The 20,070-nt window shown below is 38.5% G+C and overlaps 1 long non-coding RNA gene across 2 annotated transcripts in view; it reads right to left on the bottom strand.

The window, feature by feature from the left end:
- Positions 1-20,070, bottom strand: part of LOC134289778 (uncharacterized) — a 710,729-nt gene that overhangs the window by 353,446 nt on the left and 337,213 nt on the right. For both annotated transcript variants that reach the window (XR_009998660.1, XR_009998661.1), the window contains exon 4: positions 5,125-6,359. This is a non-coding gene — a long non-coding RNA (uncharacterized LOC134289778). The remainder of the gene's footprint in view (positions 1-5,124; positions 6,360-20,070) is intronic.

Raw genomic sequence — 20,070 nt, 5'->3', positions numbered from 1 at the left:
TGTGGCTTAGTTGGTTATAGCATCGGTCTAGCGAAAACGGAGTCGTGGGTTCGAATACCACCAGAACTTGATCTTTTCACAAATTTCATTTCTCAATTTGTCAATGGATTGATGGTGAAGAAACTGTTCCGGAACATGAAGTAAACACAAAAAGTTGCCTTTTCAAACCATTCCTGATTTCTATTCACTAACTTCTCATAAAATTATCCCGTTTTCTAACAATTAACGTTTGTCGTGATTTTCCCATACGATTTGACAGTTCTTGACTATAATGCTTCCGTGAGCTTGAGGTGAGAATTTGAGAAAGTTGAAAACCGAGAGTAGCACAGACGATGCATTGAATACAAGTGATGGTGTCGCCTCCGAGCTGTCTGCGCTGGAAACTAGATGCTATAAAAGTTCTTGTATGCAATTTTCACTGCTGGTGCCAACTGGAAGCATTCAATGGAAAAGTAAACAACTTTTACCCTATTGCCAACATTTAGTGCCTTCTAATTACAAGTTTTTCCAGTGTTTCTCCAATGTCTTCAGAGATGCATTTAAATATTGCTCCATTTATTCAGGGGATCGTTCGGGCATTCATTTGGAAATACATCCAGCAAATTCTCTATAGAGTCTTCTGGAAGTTCCTCCAGAGATTTCTCCAATAGTTCTTTCTGGTATAACCAAACATTATTGCTTTGGATTTATTAAGAACACCCTTCTGGAATTTCTTTATTTTTTTTTTCAAAGATTGCCTAAACGTTTCCTGCAGAAGAGGGATCTTTTGCATTTTTTCTAATAGTTCTGCACAGAACTCCTTCTCGATATCCTTTAGACATTTCAACAGGTTACAGTTTTGGGATTTTTGTGTACTTTCACAGTTTCATGTGAGATATTTCCGAAATTTTCCCAAAGATTTTTTTTTTGGGAATCTTGCACGCATTGCTTCAGTAATTTCTCCACGAAATTCTACGCAAATTCTTACAGGAAATTTTTGAGGGATCGTGTAGAGATTGTTTAAAAAATCCCTTAAAATGTTTATACAGGAACATCTCCGTTGAAAAATTCTTCAAAAACATACTTCAGAAATTGTAACGACATTTTCTTTAAGAAAATCTTACAAATTTATTGTCTATTGTCTCTCTTAAGTTTTCTTTGAGATTTTCTAAAGATTCCTCTAAAAATTCTTTCAGAAATATCGTAATGGATTCTTTCTAAATATGCTCCAGCGATATTGGAATATTCGCCGGGGATTGCTTTAGAAATTCCTCAAGTGTTTTAGCCAGAAATTTTACAAGGGGTTTCTTCGAAAGCTTTCAAAGAACTCTCTTAAACATTTCAATCGAATATTTCAAAACAATTTAAATTCCTGAAGATATTGTCAGAAAAAATCCTGGATGAATTTCCAGAGAAATTCGTGAAGCAATTCCTAGAGGAGGAACCCACGGAGGTAATCCGAGAGAAATTCCTGGATGAAATTCCAGAGGAACTCCTTGATTTATTTTCAGAGAAATTATTGGAGGAATTCCATAGAAATGGAGGAAATCCTGAAGGAATTTCCGGAGAAATTCCCGGAGGTGTCTCCAGAAAAGTTGCTGCAGGAATTTTCAGATAAATTTCTGGAGGAGTTCCCAGAGCACTGCCTGAATGTATTTGTAGAGAAAACCTTGAAGGAGTCCAAGAAAATCTCTTGAAGCAATTCCCGAGGAATTCCTGAAAAAAGTGTCGGAGAAATTCCCAGTGAAATTCCTGGGAACATTGTAAGAGGAATTCCTGGATGAATTTCCAGAGAAATTTTTGGTGAAATTCCAAAGAAACTTTTAGAGGAATTTCCAGAAGAATTCCTTGAGAAATTACCAGAGTAATTCCCCCAGGTATTCCCTAGGGAAATTCCCCAGGTATTCCCTAGGGGAATTCCCAGAAGTATTCCTGACGGAATGCCAAAAGGAATTCCTACAGATTCCTGGAATTCCGGAGATACACTTGAAGAAATTCCTAGAGAAAGTTCCAGAGGGATTCCTGGAGGAATTCCCAAAGCAATGCCTGAGTGAATTTGCAGAGAAATCTTTGGAGGAATTCCAGAGAAGCTCTTGGAGGAATTCCTAGAGGAATTACTGGAGGAATTTCAAGCGGAATACCTAGAGGAATTGCAAGAGTAATTCCAGGATGAATTTTCAGAAGAATTCTTGGAGAAATTTTAGGGGAATTTCTGCTGGAACTCTCAGTTAATTTCTTGATAAATTCCGAGAGGAATTCCTAGAGGAATTCTCAGAAAACGTCCTTGAGAAATTCTTATTTCTGGAGGAATTTTCAAAGGTATTTCTGAAGAACTCCTGGAGGAATTCCCATAGGAACTCCTGGAGGAACAACTAGTGGTATTAATAAAAAGATATTATCAGCAGATTTCTGAGAATCAATACAGATTTCGTTTTATATGAAATACAGATTTTTGAGCTTGAGGGGCTATTTTATTTTTTATTTTTAATAGGATACAGATTTAAAAAAAAAGTGACAAAATTTTTTCAAAAAATCATCTGGCATCCCTGATTATCAGAGAAAATCTTTAATCAATTTCCAATTTGTGAATGAATTCTAGAGAAATTTGTGGAGGTCATTCTTTTCCAAATGCTTCCTAAATTCCTCTGGAAATTCCCAGAGGATTTTCATGAAGCATTTCCAAAGGATTTCCTAGAGGAATGCCCACAGGAGTTTCAGGAGAAATTCCTAGAGGAAGTTCCACAGGAATTCCTGGAGGAACCCCTGAAATAATTCCCTAGAGAATTCCTGGAAGAATTCCCAGAGGGATTCCTGGAGGAATTCCCAGAGGGATTCCTAGAGGAATTCCTAGAGGGATTCCTGGAGGAATTCCCAGAGGGATTCCTGGAGGAATTCCCAGAGGGATTCCTGGAGGAATTCCCAGAGGGATTCCTGGAGGAATTCCCAGAGGGATTCCTGGAGGAATTCCCAGAGGGATTCCTGGAGGAATTCCCAGAGGGATTCCTGGAGGAATTCCCAGAGGGATTCCTGGAGGAATTCCCAGAGGGATTCCTGGAGGAATTCCCAGAGGGATTCCTGGAGGAATTCCCAGAGGGATTCCTGGGGGAATTCCCAGAATGATTCCTAGGGCAATTCCCAGAGGGATTCCTGAGGGAATTCCCAGAGGGATTACTGGGGGAATTCCCAGAGGGATTCCTGGAGGAATTCCCAGAGGGATTCCTGGAGGAATTCCCAGAGGGATTCCTGGAGGAATTCCCAGAGAAATTCTTGGATAAATTCTCAGGGGAATTCCTGGATGAATTCCAAGAGGAATTCCTAGAGGTATTCCTGGAAGAAAGCCCACAGGCATTCCTGTAGGAATTCACACAGGAATCCTTGAGGAATTCCTTGCGAAACTCCCAGATGGATTCCTAGAGGAATTCCCAGAGAAAATCCTGGAGGAATTTCCATAAGAATTCTTGGAGGAAGTTCTAGAGGTATTCCTGGAAGAATTTCCAGAGGAATTCCCGGAGGAATGTCAATTGGAATTCCTGGAGATATCATCAGAGAAATTTCTGAATGAATTTTCAGAGAAGTGGGCTTTGTGGCCGTGTGGTTAGCGGCGTCAGTTATCTAGGCATTTCGTAAGCCTCAGAGTGCGGGTTCGATTCCCGCTCCAGTCGGAGAAAACTTTTCGTCAAACGGAAAATTCTCCATTGAGCCACTGGGTGTTATGCAGCCTCTGGCTGAAGACGATGTAGTGTCTAAAAAAATTGTCTGGAAATTCCCAGAAAACTTTCAGGCAGCATTTTGAAAGGAATTTCTAGAGGAACGCCCAGAGGAATCCCAGGAGGAAATCCAAGAAGAATTCCTGAAGATATAGTCAGAGGAATTCCAGGATGAATGTTCAGCGAAATTCTTTGCAGAAATTCTAGAGAAACTCTTGGAGAAATTCCTATAGGAATTCATGGAGGAATTTCCAGAAAAATTCCTGAAGGAATGCCAAGAGCAATTCCTGGATGTTTTTTTAGAAAACTTTGTAGAGAAATTCCAATTCCAACTCTTGGATTTCTAGAGAAATTTCTGGAGGAATTGCCAGAGGAATTCCTGGATGATTTTTCAGAGAAATTCTTAAAAGAATTCCAGATAAACTCTTGAAGGATTTCCTAAAGGAATTCCTGAAGAAATTTCCAGAGGAAATTCTGCAGGAATACCCACAGGAATTCGTTAAAGAATTCCCAGAATAATTGCTGAGGAAATTCACATTAGAATTTATAGATGATTTTCCTTGAGGATTTTCAGGAGGAATTTTCAAAGTAATTTCTGGAGAAATTCTCAGAAAAGTTCTTATTTAGAGGAATTCTCAGAGGAATTTTGTAGAAATTTCCTGCGGAATTTTCATAGGAACTCTTGGAGAAATTTTCAGTGGAATTTCTGTAGGAATTCCAGACTAATTGAAGGAGGGAATCCCAGAGCATTTTTTCGAGAAATTTCCAGAAGAAGTCTTGGAAGAATTCCTGGAGGAATTCCCAGAAAAAATCCCATAGGAATTCCAGGAGAAATTCCTTTAGGAGAGATATTTGAATTGGAATACCCAGTGGAATTTCTGGAGGAATTTCCAAAGAAATTTCCACAGTAATTCTTAAAATATTCCTGCTAGAGTTCTCAGAGAATATTTTTGAGATTTTTTTCAGAGAAATCCCCTAGAGAATTAGTAGATAAATTTCCACCGGAATTTTCAGAATAATTCCAAGATGAATTTCCAGAGAAATAACAAGAGGAATGCAAGAAGGAATTCCAAGATGAGCTCTTAGAGGAATTCCCAGAAGAATTCATGGAGAAATTTCCATTCTCTTATTTGGATTATTTTCTATATAAGTGACTTTCAAAAGTTTTACTCAGAGGATGACCAGAAAAAAAAAACTTCGAGTTCTCTTTGAATTGACAGGCAGAAGTGATTGAACTAAACATGCGTCTATGGATTTTTTTGATAAAATTACCAGTTGTTTTTAATATCCAGACAATTTTTTGTAGAGTTACGAGATATGTTTTACAGAAAAAAGGGATTTTTTAAACATATCTTTTTGCAGCAGTCAATCACATCATTATGAAAAGCAGTACAGATTGCAACCACACCGACCGCCTCTTGCTCCCACGAGAACTTACTTTCCCAAGTGTTCCCCCCCTTCACGTCACTCGATGTCGATGATTGCAGTTTTCAAAGCACTCTGGCCCTGGCTGGGTCTCTTGAATCTCTCCCGGGGTGGCCTGCCTGTGTGTTATGTTTCGTTTCGACGAAGACGACTACATACTACTAACTTGGGCGGAATGATGTCGGGATCGGAAAAGCTGAAGGCGGGCAAAGTTTTTCTTTTTCCGTTTGCTCATTTTCTCGGCAATCGCTTTTTGGTCATACTACAGTACAGTACCACGCTGGCTGGGTTCCGTTCGGGGGTGGTGGCACGTCAGTCAGGTTTCGGTTCAAAGTGTTATTCTAAATTGTTTTTCCGATATAGTTTTTTTTTTTGCTTTTTTCCTTTTCTTATAAGGACGATGTGTCACGAAGAACCGGTTCGACCTCGTTGCAGATATTTGTTCCCCTTTGCTGGCAGACTAATGTTGATTTGGCGTTTCTCTGCCTTTCCCAGGCGAAGCACTTTGTACTTTCGATATATTGACTAGTGCGGCGAGAAGTGCAAAGGAAGCGGAGAATTTATCGCAATGGCTTGCACATAATTGCGAAATAACGACGGCTGCCAGTACATATCCGGAGTGTCTCGGTTAGATTGCATTCCTTCCATTCGGTCCTAACCCATTGCAATGCAAGCCGGACCTCGGTTCCTATCCCCACTCCTCAGTCCTTTAGAGTGCTCCAATCTAGCAGGACGTTCGATAACCGTTTCTCCACTTCATTATTGGGATTCCAACCTTCGTCCAACTTCGTTCCGTGTCTCGCTCAGCAGCTTCGCAGTTTATGTCCACTTAACGAGCGCCAATAAAGAATCCGGACACTATAGCTGGAAAAGTCCTGAAACGGTCCGAGTGCTCTTGTGCTGCGAGAAAAATGGCAACATCTGCAGCACCGACAACGTTTCAACTAGACTCCCTTTATTAGTCCCATAAACAAGCACGGAAAATGAACGCGCGTTGTCTGTGTGGACGATGACGATGACGATGGCTCTGTTTCTCTGTCGGCTAACAAGGTGACGTCCGTCCAGGTGTATCGATCTCTGCCGGGGTGTGGCAGTTTCACAGATCGAATCAAGTGCTTCCCAGGGCCTGGTGATGATTGCAACTCACTCGTACTTGTTGTGTCTTGTTGTGAGCTGGATTTGTGCCGGGAAAGATTTGCTGCCTACACGGGCGACCACCGGGAGTCGTTGCAATTTAATTGGATTAAGCTGCAATGGGAAAACAGAGAAATAAAAAGATATCGATTAGTTTGTTGTGTCGGAGAGGACGGTTTGTTTGTGCAGAATCGATAACAATTATGATGCGATCCAATCAAGTTTCCAGCACAGAGTTTTATAATCAAAGACATATTATGACTAGGATTGTGTCGTCTTCGGTGAAGTTTTTAATGTTATGAAATGCAGGGTTCTTGGTAATGGAGCAATTCTACCAATTGGGTGCGCCAGAGGCGCGAACACCTAAACCTGCGAGGGCAGGACAAGTGACTAATGAATGAAATGTATTATTCAAGAGAGTTCAAGAAACCCTAATTTTGAAACAACATACACACCAAAGTGTACTGAAAGGCTATATGTTCACTCAAAAAACGAATTTTCGATAGAAGGCTCGCAGGGTCTAGCCACATATACCAATCAACTCAGCTCGACGGATTGAGATGATGTCTGTATGTGTGTATGTATGTATGTCTGTGCGCAAAATAAGTTCACTCACTTTTAAGGCGCTTCCCATTGGCCGATTTTTCGGAGTCGAACCGGAATTGTACCGCATTGTTCGCTAGTAGAAATGGTCCGGATCGGTCAAGGCGTTCCGAAGTTATGGCCATTTCAGTGGTCCCGACCAGCACCGGTAGAACTGGCCGTATATAAAACTGAACCGAGCCCTAATGTTTGTAACCTTTAGCATGGTTGACGAATTTTGTGCGGAAATCAGAACTGGTGATCAGAAATTCCACGATGTCGACCCAAAATTCAAGAAGCCTAATATTGAATATGGCGGCCTGAAATGCAAAATGGCGGCTCAATATTCAGGATGGCAGCTGTAAATAGCGTTTAAGGCTCCAAAACCAGGCAATATGGGGACCCTAAAACCATGCAGTATGGGTATATTTGGTATGGGGAACATATCCAGATTCCAAATATGGCGACCATAATATTCAAAATGGCGGTCCATAATCCAATAAAGCGGATCAAAATTCAAGATGGCGGCTGTTTAATGGTGTTTAGGCCCTAAAACCACACAATATGGGTATATTTGTTATGGGGAAGATGTACGGAGTCCAAAAATTGTGACCAGAATATCCAAGATGGCAGACCAAAATCCAAGATGGCAGCTCCAAATTCAGCATGGCGGTTATTTAATGGACTTTTAGGCTCTAAAACCATGCAATATGGGTAGGCTATATTTAGCGAGGGACACAAACATACATTTAAGTCATGTAGTCTTCTAAAATAAATTATTTCCAATACCTGGGTAACCGACCAATAACTTGTCTTGTTATGATACTTGACTTTGGTATACTGCAGTTATGTGTCAGTTATTCGTTCCTGCTCGGGTATGCATTGCTTTGGATTCAAACCTTTCACAGTTAGTTTTCTTGAAAAAAATCTCAAAAAATGCTGCAGATATTTTTTTTTCAGAATCTACTGCTTGGAATTTTTCAAGGAATTTTCCGCGATTTTTCTCTATGAGAGGATTCTTCAATTCTTCCAAGTATTTTTGCTTAATTTATTAAATTACTTTCTACAGAATTCCCCAAGGATTTTGTTTGTTTCTACAGGATTTGTTTCAGAAATTTCCCGGGCGGTAGTTGCTTGCAGCGTTTCTCGTCTCTCGTGATTTTTTTCTGAGAATTAAGGAGATATCTTAAGGAGTTTCTTCAGGTATTCTCCTAGGAATATCTAGGCATTCATCCAAGATGTCTGGGCATTTATCTCAGAAATTGTCTCAGGACTTCCTCTAAACAAATGCCTCAGCCGATTTCTTCAAAAAAAAAAATCTTAGGATTTCTTCTACTGATTTCCAAAGGTATCTATTTTTTAAGGATTTTCCTGAGATAATCCTACAATTCCTTCAAAGATTCCTTAAATAATTTATCAGTTAGTTTTGTGCAATTTCTGGAAGAACTTCTAAAAAAAATTGGAATTGCTGAATAAGTTTTGCAGGTAAAAACATTCCAGGAGATGGAATCACGAGAAAAATTTTAAAAACATATTCTTGTAGCATTTTCTACAAAAATCACTGAAGAAATTAATCATAGAATTTTCGGTTCGGTTTTCAATAGAATATCCGAAAAATTCCTGTAGAATTTCTTAAGCGACTTTTAGAAGAATATCTCAAAAAATTGAAGAAATTCCTTGCTGAAGCAGTCCAAAAAAATGCAGAAAATGGTTCTGAAACAAAAGTTCTGAATTTCAGAAAGAAACCCTTAAGAAATCTTAGGAAGTACTTTGGAAGAATATTCGGAAATTCTTGAAGGAATCCCAATAAGGCATTTCTTAAGAGCTTCCTGGATACTTGGATACTTGGATACTTGGAGATACTTGGAGAGATTTCTGGGGAAATCGTTAGTGGAATTCCTAGAAAACAATTATTGAATTCTTGGAGTAATAAAAAAAGAAATATTTGGAGGATGTTCTGAAAGAATTGCTAGAGAAATCTGTGGACGAATTTCTAAAAGAATCTGTAGGAATATCATGCAAAATATTCCTACGGTGCCAAAAATCGTAGAAAAAACGAGCTTTCTGTCTAAACTAGCACAATATTTGTTGGATTGGTGTTCTATAACAAATACGAAAATAAAAACAAAAACACAATGAGAATTGCCAAATTTCAATGAACAAGGTGGTGTAGGGTGACCAGCTTGTCGAATTAAAAGTTTACCCCGGTAGTTCGACAGCAATCATTGTCGCATAAGCGGCGTAATACGGTATTCTAATATCTCGAATGAGCCTTTTACACGTCCATAGGCACAAAGAATTTGAATATTCATAAAGTCAATGTAGCTGAAATTTTCAAGGGTCCAAAACAGCCAAACAACAATTTTTCTATATTTGACAGGGCGTACAAAAAAAAATCCAAGGTCACGAAAGAGATTGTTCATGCAAGTATGTGAGAGCAAAACAATTAGAAATCAATTTTCTCTCAAACCCTTCCCATTATCTAAGATCCATGTATTCGGCATCCATTCCCTTGTTCCTGAAAATACTTTTTTTTGTGCATGGGGCTTGAAGCGGAAACAGTTTCTTATTTTGCTAAAGGCGGTTTTTAATGTACGGAAGCATGCAAAATACAAAATAAAACATATGTAGGTTCACGAGGGCACTCATACTAAAAGTTTTATTCTTTTTTACCTCAAGAGCTGGTTGCTCAGTGGATAACTTGGAGTAACCTCGATGACACAACGGGGAAATGGTTAGATGAATTTCAACGGAGATTTATAGATGGGAAGGTTCAGAGGCGTTTCCAGGCGTTTCAGGGCGCTTTAGAAGGTTTCAGAGGGCTCTATGGGGCTACATATGCTCTTGGATGGACGTCATAGGGATTTAGAGGCATTTCAAGACGTGTAAAGGCTCTCAGGTGAATTGGTGAATTCAGAGCGTTTGTTTCAGGGCATTTCAAGAGGTTGCAGAGGCTCTCATTGAGGTTTCATGGCGATTTCAGGGACGTTTCAAAGCGTGTCAAAGCGTTTCAATGCGTGTCAGGTCGTTTCAGGGGTTTTAGGGAGTTTTAGAATCGTATCAAGGCGTTTTAATACGTTCCAGAAGGTTGCAGAGGGGCTCTCAGGTGAATTTCACAAAGATTTAATGGAAGTTTAAGAAGCGTTTCAAAGCGTTTCAAGGCGTTGCAGGGCGTTGCAGTAGCTTTGAAAGGCGTTTTGTGGGAATTCAGAGGCTCGCAGGTGAGGGGGAGGAGGGGTTCGGAGGCGTATCAAAGCACTGCAAGGCGTTTTTATGCGTTTTAGGACGTTTCAGGATGTTTCAGATGAGATTTAGGTGGCTTCAGAGGCTTTCAGGTGAATTTCACGGCGGTTTTTTGGAGGGATTAAGGTCGTTTCAAAGCGTTTTGTAGAGTTTCTAGGCGTTTTAAGGAATTTCAAAAGGTTTCAGAGCGGTTTCAGAGGCTCTCAGGTGAATTTCACGGAGAACTAATGGGAGTTTCAGAGAAGTTCTAAAGGAGGTTTCTTGGAGTTCCTCAAACAGATAATAAACTCCCCATCTGACAGCTCACTAACAATAGATCACTGATTACGCTTTTAGATCAGATGGTCTAAATTCCAGGGAGTTCTCGGATACTCCTATACAATCATAGAACACACAACTTGATAGAGAATATAGTTGCTTGAGACTGTACGAGTATCAAGCTCATTCATAATGCTTTTAGATACAACTAGTACCTCTCATAGATTCGATAATCCATACTCAAGGAAGTTTTGAGAGTTTCTTAAAGAATCATTGAACTTACCACTTGATAGACCATGTTTCTGTGTGAGTATGAACCGTAATGATAAAGCTATTACAGACAATTAAATACCTTAGAAAATCCGATGACCGATACTTAATGGAGTTCTTGGAGATCTTCAAACAGACAATGAACTCACTACTTATCAATGCATAGTTCCATGAGGCTGTGTAATAGGCCGTCCCTTATTTTGCAAAATTTAGAAATGTTATAAGTTCGTTAGTGGAAAATGATCGTTTTAGCTAAAAAATGATCGTGTCAAAATTTGAAGTCCGTATCTCAAGGCTAAGTGGTCCCTCAAGGGTCCTAAAGTTGTCAAAAATTGTATGGGACCAAAAAAACATGAAATTTTTATCGACAAAGAAATACGCTATTCTACTAAAACCAGTGATTTTAGGACCCTTAAGGGCCAAAAATGTGCTTAGATTTGCGATATCTCTACTCGTTTCCAAGATATTGACAAAAAACAACTGAAAAATCAGCATTTTTGACAATTCTTTTAGATTCCGAAGGAAACTTACCTTATTTTGTTCAATAATTCAAAAACGAGTAGAGATATCGCTAATCTAAGCACATTTTTGGCCCTTTAGGGTCCTAAAATCACCGGTTTTAGTAGACTAGCGTATTTTTTTTGTCGAAAAAAATTTCATGTTTTTTTGGTCCCATACAATTTTTGACAACTTTAGGCCCCTTGAGGGATCACTTAGCCTTGAGATAATGACTTCAAATTTTGACACGATCATTTTTTAGCTAAAACGATCATTTTCCAACAACGAACTTATAACATTTCAATTTTTTGCAAAATAAGGGACGGCCTACTGTGTAAGCATAAATTTCATGGCCAAAACACCACACACTGGGGCAGGATTGAAAATACACGGAAAAAACCTCTAGCTCGTCGAGATGTCGAAGATGTCGAGATACGCACTTAGTGTCTTCAGAGAAAATATTTCTATGAACAAGGTCGATATTCTGAACGGTAGCATATTTTTCTTACGTTATTCGCATAAAAGTCCTATAAGTCATTTTGGCCATCTTTCATTTTAGCGGTATGGTGTCTTCGGCAAAGTTGTTCGGCTATTTATGCTAAAAAAGTTTGCCGAAGACGTCAAATTTCCAACGTCTACTGTTCTTGAGATATTAGTCGTTTTATAAAATACCTACCTAAAATCGAGTTTTTTCTTTAAATTACGTTTGTAAACAAATTCGGTCGTCGTCGTCGTCTATTTGACTGCTCATCTTCGTACGGGGCGATTTAGTGAGTTTTTGGTGGCAAAGTGTACAGGCTGCGTTTTCATTCGGTCGTCGTCGTCGTCGTCGTCTATTTGACTGTGCTCATCTTCGTGATTTTGGAGGCAAAGTGAAGAGGCCATTTTTTCCATTTGGGCCTGCCGCGTCGTCGTCGCAGATTTGGCTGTGCTCATCTTCGTACGGGGTGGTTTAGAGTGATTTTTGAGGCAAAGTGAAAAAGCCGCTTTTTTTATTCGGACCGGCTGCGTCGTCGTCGTCGTCAATTTGAATGTCCACATCGTCGTACCCGTGTGTAGTTGTAGCGGTTCAGTGTGATTTCGGAGAAGAGGCCAGTTAGTGGAATATGCTGTAGCACATACGCACTGGACACTTCAAAGGATGTTTATTGGTGAGCTCTTTCCATTTTATCATAATAATAATAATAATAATAATAATAATTAATGCTAAAGGATTTATACAATTCTGCTCTGGTTTTTGTGTATTTATCTAACAAATATTGAAAAGTTCGTCACGTCATGTGTCGGCGTTAGTACCCAATGCACAATCAGTTGATAATAAATATGTTTCTTTCATTTTTTTCATTTACACAAAAATTTGAATGGTTTGTCATCTTCGGTGTCGACATTTGTAATATTTTAGTCAAAATGAATAAATGTTTTGACTCAATAGTAAAGGTTGCATGAGAGTCCGTCTTGGTTCGTCGTTGCATCGCGTCGTCGTTCTGTGTGCGTGCTCATCTTCGTACGAGGCGGTTTAGTGTGTTTTTGGAGGCAAAGGAAGTGCCGCTTTTTTCGGTCGGATCGGCCGCGTTGTCGTCGACAATTTGAATGTACACATCGTCGTACCCGTGTGTTGTTGTAGCAGTTCAGTGTAATTTCGAGGCCAGTTAGTGGAAGATGCTGCAGCTCTGGTTTTTGTGTATTTATCTAACAAATATTGAAAAGTTCGTCACGTCATGTGTCGGCGCTAATTCCAAATGCACATTTAGTTGATAATAAATAATTTCCTTTAATTTTTTGCATGAACACAAAAATTTGAATGGTTCGTCATCTTCGGTGTCGACATTTGTAATATTTTAGTCCAAATGAATAAATGTTTTGACTCAAATAAAGGTTGCATGAATTTCTGGAAAAAGAGAGGGTCGGTAAAAGATAGACGGCAAACCATGCGGTAAGATCTTTCTGATTTATTTATCACGTGTTATTTGATTAATACTTGTGAATTGATCGCGTTCAGCATTGTCTTGCGCGGAAACGCAAACTACAGATGCGTCGGTGTTTAGCATTGTGTTCTCCTTAGTTGCGAATGAATAACTTATGTAGGGTAAGTTTTGAGGCACAAAAGATCGCGTTCGTCGTCCAAGGTTTAGAAGGGTATTTCTTCGTGAGCGGATTATTAATCGCGATTCAAAACATTACACTCGTTTACCACGACAAAATCCTCAACACATCTCCATTTCCCCTGTCCAAACTCCTAGTGATTTCTCGTAGTAACGCAGAGAATTCCTCGGTTATTGGCCTAAGCGAGAATCACGTCATCACTTCCTTCCCTATCCTCAATTGACCTGCATTCGGACGCGGCCGGCGCTGGTATTGCTTATTGAAAAGTATTGGGATTCCAGCATTTACACAATGAAGAGAAAGCTAATCCCAAGCATCATCTGTTGGTTCTTTGTGTAAATGCAGTTATCCTTGCAATAACAGAGGAGCAACCGCGGGCGGTCAATCATGCTCATGCTCATGTTCAAATTACGTTTGTAAACAAATTTAATGTCCGTTTTCGAGTTATAATAATGAAAAATACTAAAATAAAACATATGTAAAATAAATTAGTAGGAAAACACAAAATATGCATTGATTTTTCATGAAAAGTTCCTGAAAATCACGCAAAATGTATATAGGACGTTCTTGCAGTCGGGTAAGTTCGGGCAAGTTTTTTTTCATCGGCGATCACCTAAAAAATGCATAAGCTTTCATGTAAATTTTTTTCACCTACATGATATTTGATGATTTTTTTTAAATAGCGTTCAAAGTTTACTGTTTTGTGTGAATTAGTACAACATTTTTGTACATATATTACCGTGTTGTATGTTGCCAAGTGAACCATGAGAAGTATAAATGCAATCTAGTTACAGGTTTAGTCATATTTAAGCTCCAATCAAATTGTAAAACACAAAAATGTCCGAAACGCCAATAAAAGTGAGTTTTTAGATCATTGAACACACAAAAAATATTTCTATAAAATAAAATTATATAAGATAATGATAAAACCAAGGCTAAATGGCGTGTTTAGGACATTTTTGTGTTTTACAATTTGTTTGGAGCTTAAAAATGACTAAACCTGTATCAAGATTGCATTTATACTTCTCATGGTTCACTTGGCAACATACAACACGGTAAAATATGTGCAAAAATGTTGTACTAATTCACACAAAACAGTAAACTTTCAACGCTATTTAGAAAAAATCATCAAATATCATGTCGGTGAAAAAAAACTACATGAAAGCTTATGTATTTTTAGGTGATGGCCGATGGAATAACTTGCCCGAACTTGCCCGACTGCAAGAACGTCCTATATACATTTTGCGTGATTTTCAGGAACTTTCTACGAAAAATCAATGCATATTTTGTTTTTTCCTACTAATTTATTTTACATATGTTTTATTTTAGTATTTTTCATTATTATAACTCGAAAACGGACATTAAATTTGTTTACAAACGTAATTTAATGAAAAAAACTCGATTTTAGGTAGGTATTTTATAAAATGACTAATATCTCAAGAACAGTAGGCTTTGGAAATTTGACGTGTTCGGCAAACTTTTTTAGCATAAATAGCCGAACAACTTTGCCGAAGACATCATACCGCTAAAATGAAAGATGGCCAAAATGACTTATAGGACTTTTATGCGAATAAAGTAAGAAAAATATGCTACCGTTCAGAATATCGACCTTGTTCATATAAATATTTTTTCTGAAGACACCAAGTGCGTATCTCGACATCTCGACGAGCTGGAGGTTTTTTCCGTGTATTTTCAATCCTGCCCCAGTGTGCACCAGGGAGCTCTAGGATACTAGGATGCAATTATAGAACTTCAGCAGGATTACAGTCCCGGGGCCTGACGAAAGTCGCCCCCCCGCTTGCGAGTCAGCCACACAAACCCCAATTCAAGGTGTCAAGCGACCCGTGTCGAGGAATGAGTCGTCATTACAAGTCGGACCCCAGCCAGGCGTCCCGGAAAGCTGGGAAGGGTGGGTCTGAAGAAGTTGGCCCGGATGGAAGGAAACAGGGGCCCTCAGCATCCACACAGTAGGGCGAACGAACCCCCTTGGATGAAATTCGAGCGCAAGAGGAAGAATGAAAAACCGCAAGTCGAGGAGGTTAGGGACGCCAAATCAAGAAGGCGTAGAAGAGTAGATGCCAAGTATTTTGAGGACGATGTGAAACGACGCCAAGCTCGTGGATCTGGAGGCCGACAGTATTAGACACACTCGAACGGGTGAAATGATCCTTGAGCTAAAGCGCAACAAGGGACGCAAGGACACTGCCTACAAAAGTCTGGTGGAAGAGGTCCTTGACGAAGGGGTCAAGGTGAGTTGGCTGGAATCGGTTCACCACAAAGCTGAGGTGGTGGTTGTCAACAATTGAAAAACGGAGCAGCAAGCGGTGATCATTGCAGGCGATTGCACTTTCACTTCGAAGTACTCCGTCAAATATTTGGATGCAGGGATGCCATATATACAGATTTAAGGAGTGTATCGTAAAGTAGTTGAAAATGTTTAAAATAGCCTCAAAAATAGTTTAATACAACTTTTAAGTAATTTTATTTTTGGAGATACTGTATAAATCCTTGAAAAAAGAAATGACTTTTATGATTTTCTAAAAATGTTCTTTTAACTGGGTTTTTAACCTAGATTACTGAACGCATGTTTTTAAATTTTTGCACACCTTCTAAAAAATTGAAATTGCGAAAAAAGTTCGATAATGTTCGAAAATTGTTAACTTTTTTGTGCAAATATAATAAGCTAAAGAATCCTCTTGATATAGGCAAATTATTTTTTACAAGAAAAATCTCCACTGCATTTAAGCGCAATTCTTAAAAATGAAAAAAGGCCATTTTTGAGGAACCCCCTTTTTCTATGCTCCTCAAAATCATGTTTACGCAAATAAAAAATACATAAAATGAAATATTCGCATTTTTTAAATAGGGTATGTTTTTTAATTTATGGACGAGTAAGTTAGGGCAAAAAAAAATAATTTCATAACCTTTTAAGATATTAAAAGCAGAACTTCAAAGTTTGAGTAAAAAATAGACGTTTTAAGGAGTGGACCATTTTGTAGATATAGGAGATTTTTCTTTCGAAAATATGAATTTTGAAAGTCGGTGTTGAATGATATGTTATGTGTACATAACTGTTAACAAGCATCAATATTTTCCAGATTTTTTATCGTACAAATTTTACTCGCTACAGATTTTTGAAATGTTGAAAAATCTTAACAAAATTGCATTTTGTGCAGATTTTTATTTTGTGAGGTGTATTCATTTAACCATATTTTCAATAATACTAAACATTTTCCAAATTTTTCCAAGGTATTCTAAACTTAACTATATTGTGCAGATTTTTTTTTCAAGAAATCATCAGGCATCCCTGCTTGGGTGTGATGATCGACGATAAGCTTTCGGTAGTCACGTTAATTACGACTACAAAAATCCTTCCGAGCTGTAGTGGAACTGCCTGCTCTGCTCAGTCAATTTCAAATCGATTGACTTGAATTTTTGCACATGGCTAGATACTGTGCGTATCTAATTGTGCCTCAAGAACAAGTCGATCGGTTCAACATTGACTAAGTTATAGCAGCAAGTGCCCAAATTACCCAAGTAACCACGGTGCTGAAGCCTTATTGCATGCAGATATACGGTGTATTTAGAGCAATCATTGCTTTGTATGAACATTTAAGGTTGAATTAAAGTGGAGATGGCAATTATGCGACTGAACTGAGATTATACCAGTAAAATATTAATTTGATTCTATGAATAATTGCCCATTTTCACTTTAAATCAACCTTATATTTGCATGTAAAGTAACAATTGCTCTAAATACACCGTATATCTGCATGCAATAAGGCTTCAGCACCGTGGTTACTTGGGTAGGAGCTGCTGCCCAAATGGTCCCAGACCCTATTGTACGCAACCGTTCTATTGTTAATTTTGACTTATCATGAGAACAAATAATCATAATGAACAACGCCTTGTGAACATTTTGCATATTTTAAATACATAGTTCAAATTTCGCGGGTCTCCAGTTAGCCTAGTAGTTAAGGCTATGGATCGCCAATCCGGAGACGGCGGGTTCGACTCCCGTTCCAGTCGGGAAAATTTTCTCGATTCCCTGGGCATAGTGTGTCATTGTGCTTGCCTCACAATGTACAAATTCATGCAATGGCAGGCAAAGAAAGCCCTTCAATTAATAACTGTGGAAGTGCTCAAAAAACACTGTTGAAGCGAGGCAGGCCAAGTCCCAGTGGGGACGTAGATCCATAAAGAAGAAGAAGAAGAAGAAGCTCAAATTTCGCACTATGTAGATTCAAAAAATATTCTGCGTAGATGATCCGCTCTAAATTTTAAATGTACGTCCACATTCACCTTGCGAATAGCAAAAAACACTAACAAGCTTTAATTCCTCCCAAATTTAACAATACTTTGTTCTGATCTATCCCACCGTACGGCAAGGCGTGCGTCTTTTCTTCCCCAGCGCTTTTCCACCCCAAAACCGACCGGCTGCTGCGCTGGTTAGAATCCCCAAACCCCAAGTAGGGGCCGCGTGTTATCGAGTGGAAATTTTGGAAGACATAAATTTTCCTTGGCGGGTGAAATTGTCCCGGAGCACAAATGACATCGGCCGTCTAGCCCTCTGGCAGCGTTTGGAGTCAGCCTGCGTGTACGCTAGACCTTGCTTCGTCGCGGATATTAGTGAGGGTGGTGGGTGAGCAACGAAGCGGGCGACGCGACGGCATAACAGAGCTTTAGGATTGAGCGTGGATTCCTCTGGTTTGAGCGAATCATCGTGGCGGCAACTGTTTTCGTGCTTCAATGCGGATCGTAAACATAGGATTGAAGATTCGTTTGTGGTGAAATACGACTTTGTTAAGAATTGTTTGCCTCTGCACAACAGCAACGGGCGAAGCTAATTGGGGACGATTGAAAGAACAAACGTTTACAAAACGATGGCAATCTTGTAAGGAGTGTTTATTAAACATCGTTAATCGGGACTTAGAGTTGTAGGGATACTTGATCGAATAATTGATTCTCCCCATATTAATTGCAGGAATGTAAGTAATGATACAACTTCGAAATATCTCAAAGGATTAGATACTGAAACTTATTTTTTTTTGTTTTTATTTTTGTGTATGAAACTTAAATGTGAAATTTATAATAAATAAGAAGGGTCATCCGTTAAGCTTAGGCATATGCGCAACCGCATCATCTGAGATTATGCGGTACGAAACGAAACGAAATTTAAAAATGTTTCGTGAGAACGATACGAAATCCGAATTATCTCGGTATTTTTCGAAACGAAACGAAATTTCTGTAGAAATTCCACGGAATATTGCAGGTATATTTTTTGTGAAAATTGGTGCAGTGTGCTAACATTATTCATTGAGTGCAAGATAGATGCTTTCTAAAACTTAACTGATTACGGAAAAAGGAGCAATATGGAGAATTTTTATTACTACATTGCATTTTTCACACCTCGTGTCAGCTGTGTTATATAACCATTTCTTTTAGTATCAGTCGTTTACCTACCGTCACCCCACCGTTAACATAAAAATGACCGACTTTATCTCCTACTCACGTTTTTAGGAGGTTAATGGACGTTTGTCATTTTATCGTAAATGGTTTCCACGATGAAATTGGCACACAGAAAATATTGTTTAACTTTTGATTGCGTTCGCCGAAATAGCTAATTTTTTGACCATGAATAGTATATTATGTGTAGCTAATACCATAAAATTTGCATTAAAATCGGTTGAGTATTGGCGGAGATATCGTTGAAACAAGAGAATGGCCACTTGAGAATCTTGTTCAAACAAACATTTTGAAAAATCCAACTTTTTTTCCGTTTCAACTCTGGCGCCAAAAATACTGAACCGATTTCAATGAAAATTTTTATGTACGTTAAGTATGTATGTAGAAGTAATTTGTCAAAATTTCATTCAATTTGATCATACCGTTAAAAAGTTAGAGCCATATGTGGCACTATGTCACAATAATCAGATGTGGGTTCTTCCTTCGGAAGGGAAGTAAAGCGTGGGTCCCGAGATGAACTAGCCTAGGGTTAAAAATCTTGTTAATACAGACAAAAAAAGAGATGTGGTTTTTGGTATAATGAAATTCAAACTGCTCTTACTTTGAAAGTACTCAACAATGGCTGAAATTTTCACTGTAAACAGTTAAACAAGACAATTTTACACTGTCAAAGATTTATAAAAATCGGGACAGTGTTACCAGTTCTACAGTCAAAATAGCACACGTGGAACTAAAAATGGTCAAAAAATACCTAAAATTTGCCTTGAAGCGATTTGAGCTTTGGATATTTACTAGAAAAAGTACTGAACCGATTTCGATCAAATTTTTAAGACTTAATTGATACTATGTTAAGAATATCGAGTGAAATTTTCAAACGTTTTGATAAGGTAACAAAAAAGTTATAGCCTAAGCAATTTTTTGAAATGGGTGCCCAAATTTTCTAAAATCTCATTTTATGATATCGACAATATCTGCGCCAATACTCAACCGATTTTAATGAAAATTTTATGGTATTAGCTACACATAATATGGTAACAATATTAGCTATTTTGGCGAACGCAATCAAAAGTTATACGATATTTTCTGTGTGCCAATTTCATCGTGGACATCCTATTACAAATGAATGTTCCTTAAAATCCGATGAACATTAGTTTTTGGCATTTAGTTCAAACTTTCAGTTAAAAATTGCCTTTACAGTGATTTAGGAAATTCGTGGAGATTTAATAATATTTCAGAAGTCTCGGGATTTTGCACCTGAATTTTGTCAAAATACTCCTTCTTTTGGTATTTGTAAAGATATATTACGAAAGATATCTCTTGGGTGTGATTCGATGTTTTCTTAGAGCATCGTTTACCAAACTTGAGCCTTGCAACCGTTGTATATGGTCATCTAGCTTTTTTGCAG

This window comes from Aedes albopictus, chromosome 3, assembly GCF_035046485.1.
Source record: "Aedes albopictus strain Foshan chromosome 3, AalbF5, whole genome shotgun sequence".
NCBI classification, from domain to species: domain Eukaryota; kingdom Metazoa; phylum Arthropoda; class Insecta; order Diptera; family Culicidae; genus Aedes; species Aedes albopictus.
Note: the sequence above shows the minus strand (reverse complement) of the source record. Positions and strands in the feature narration are given on the sequence as shown.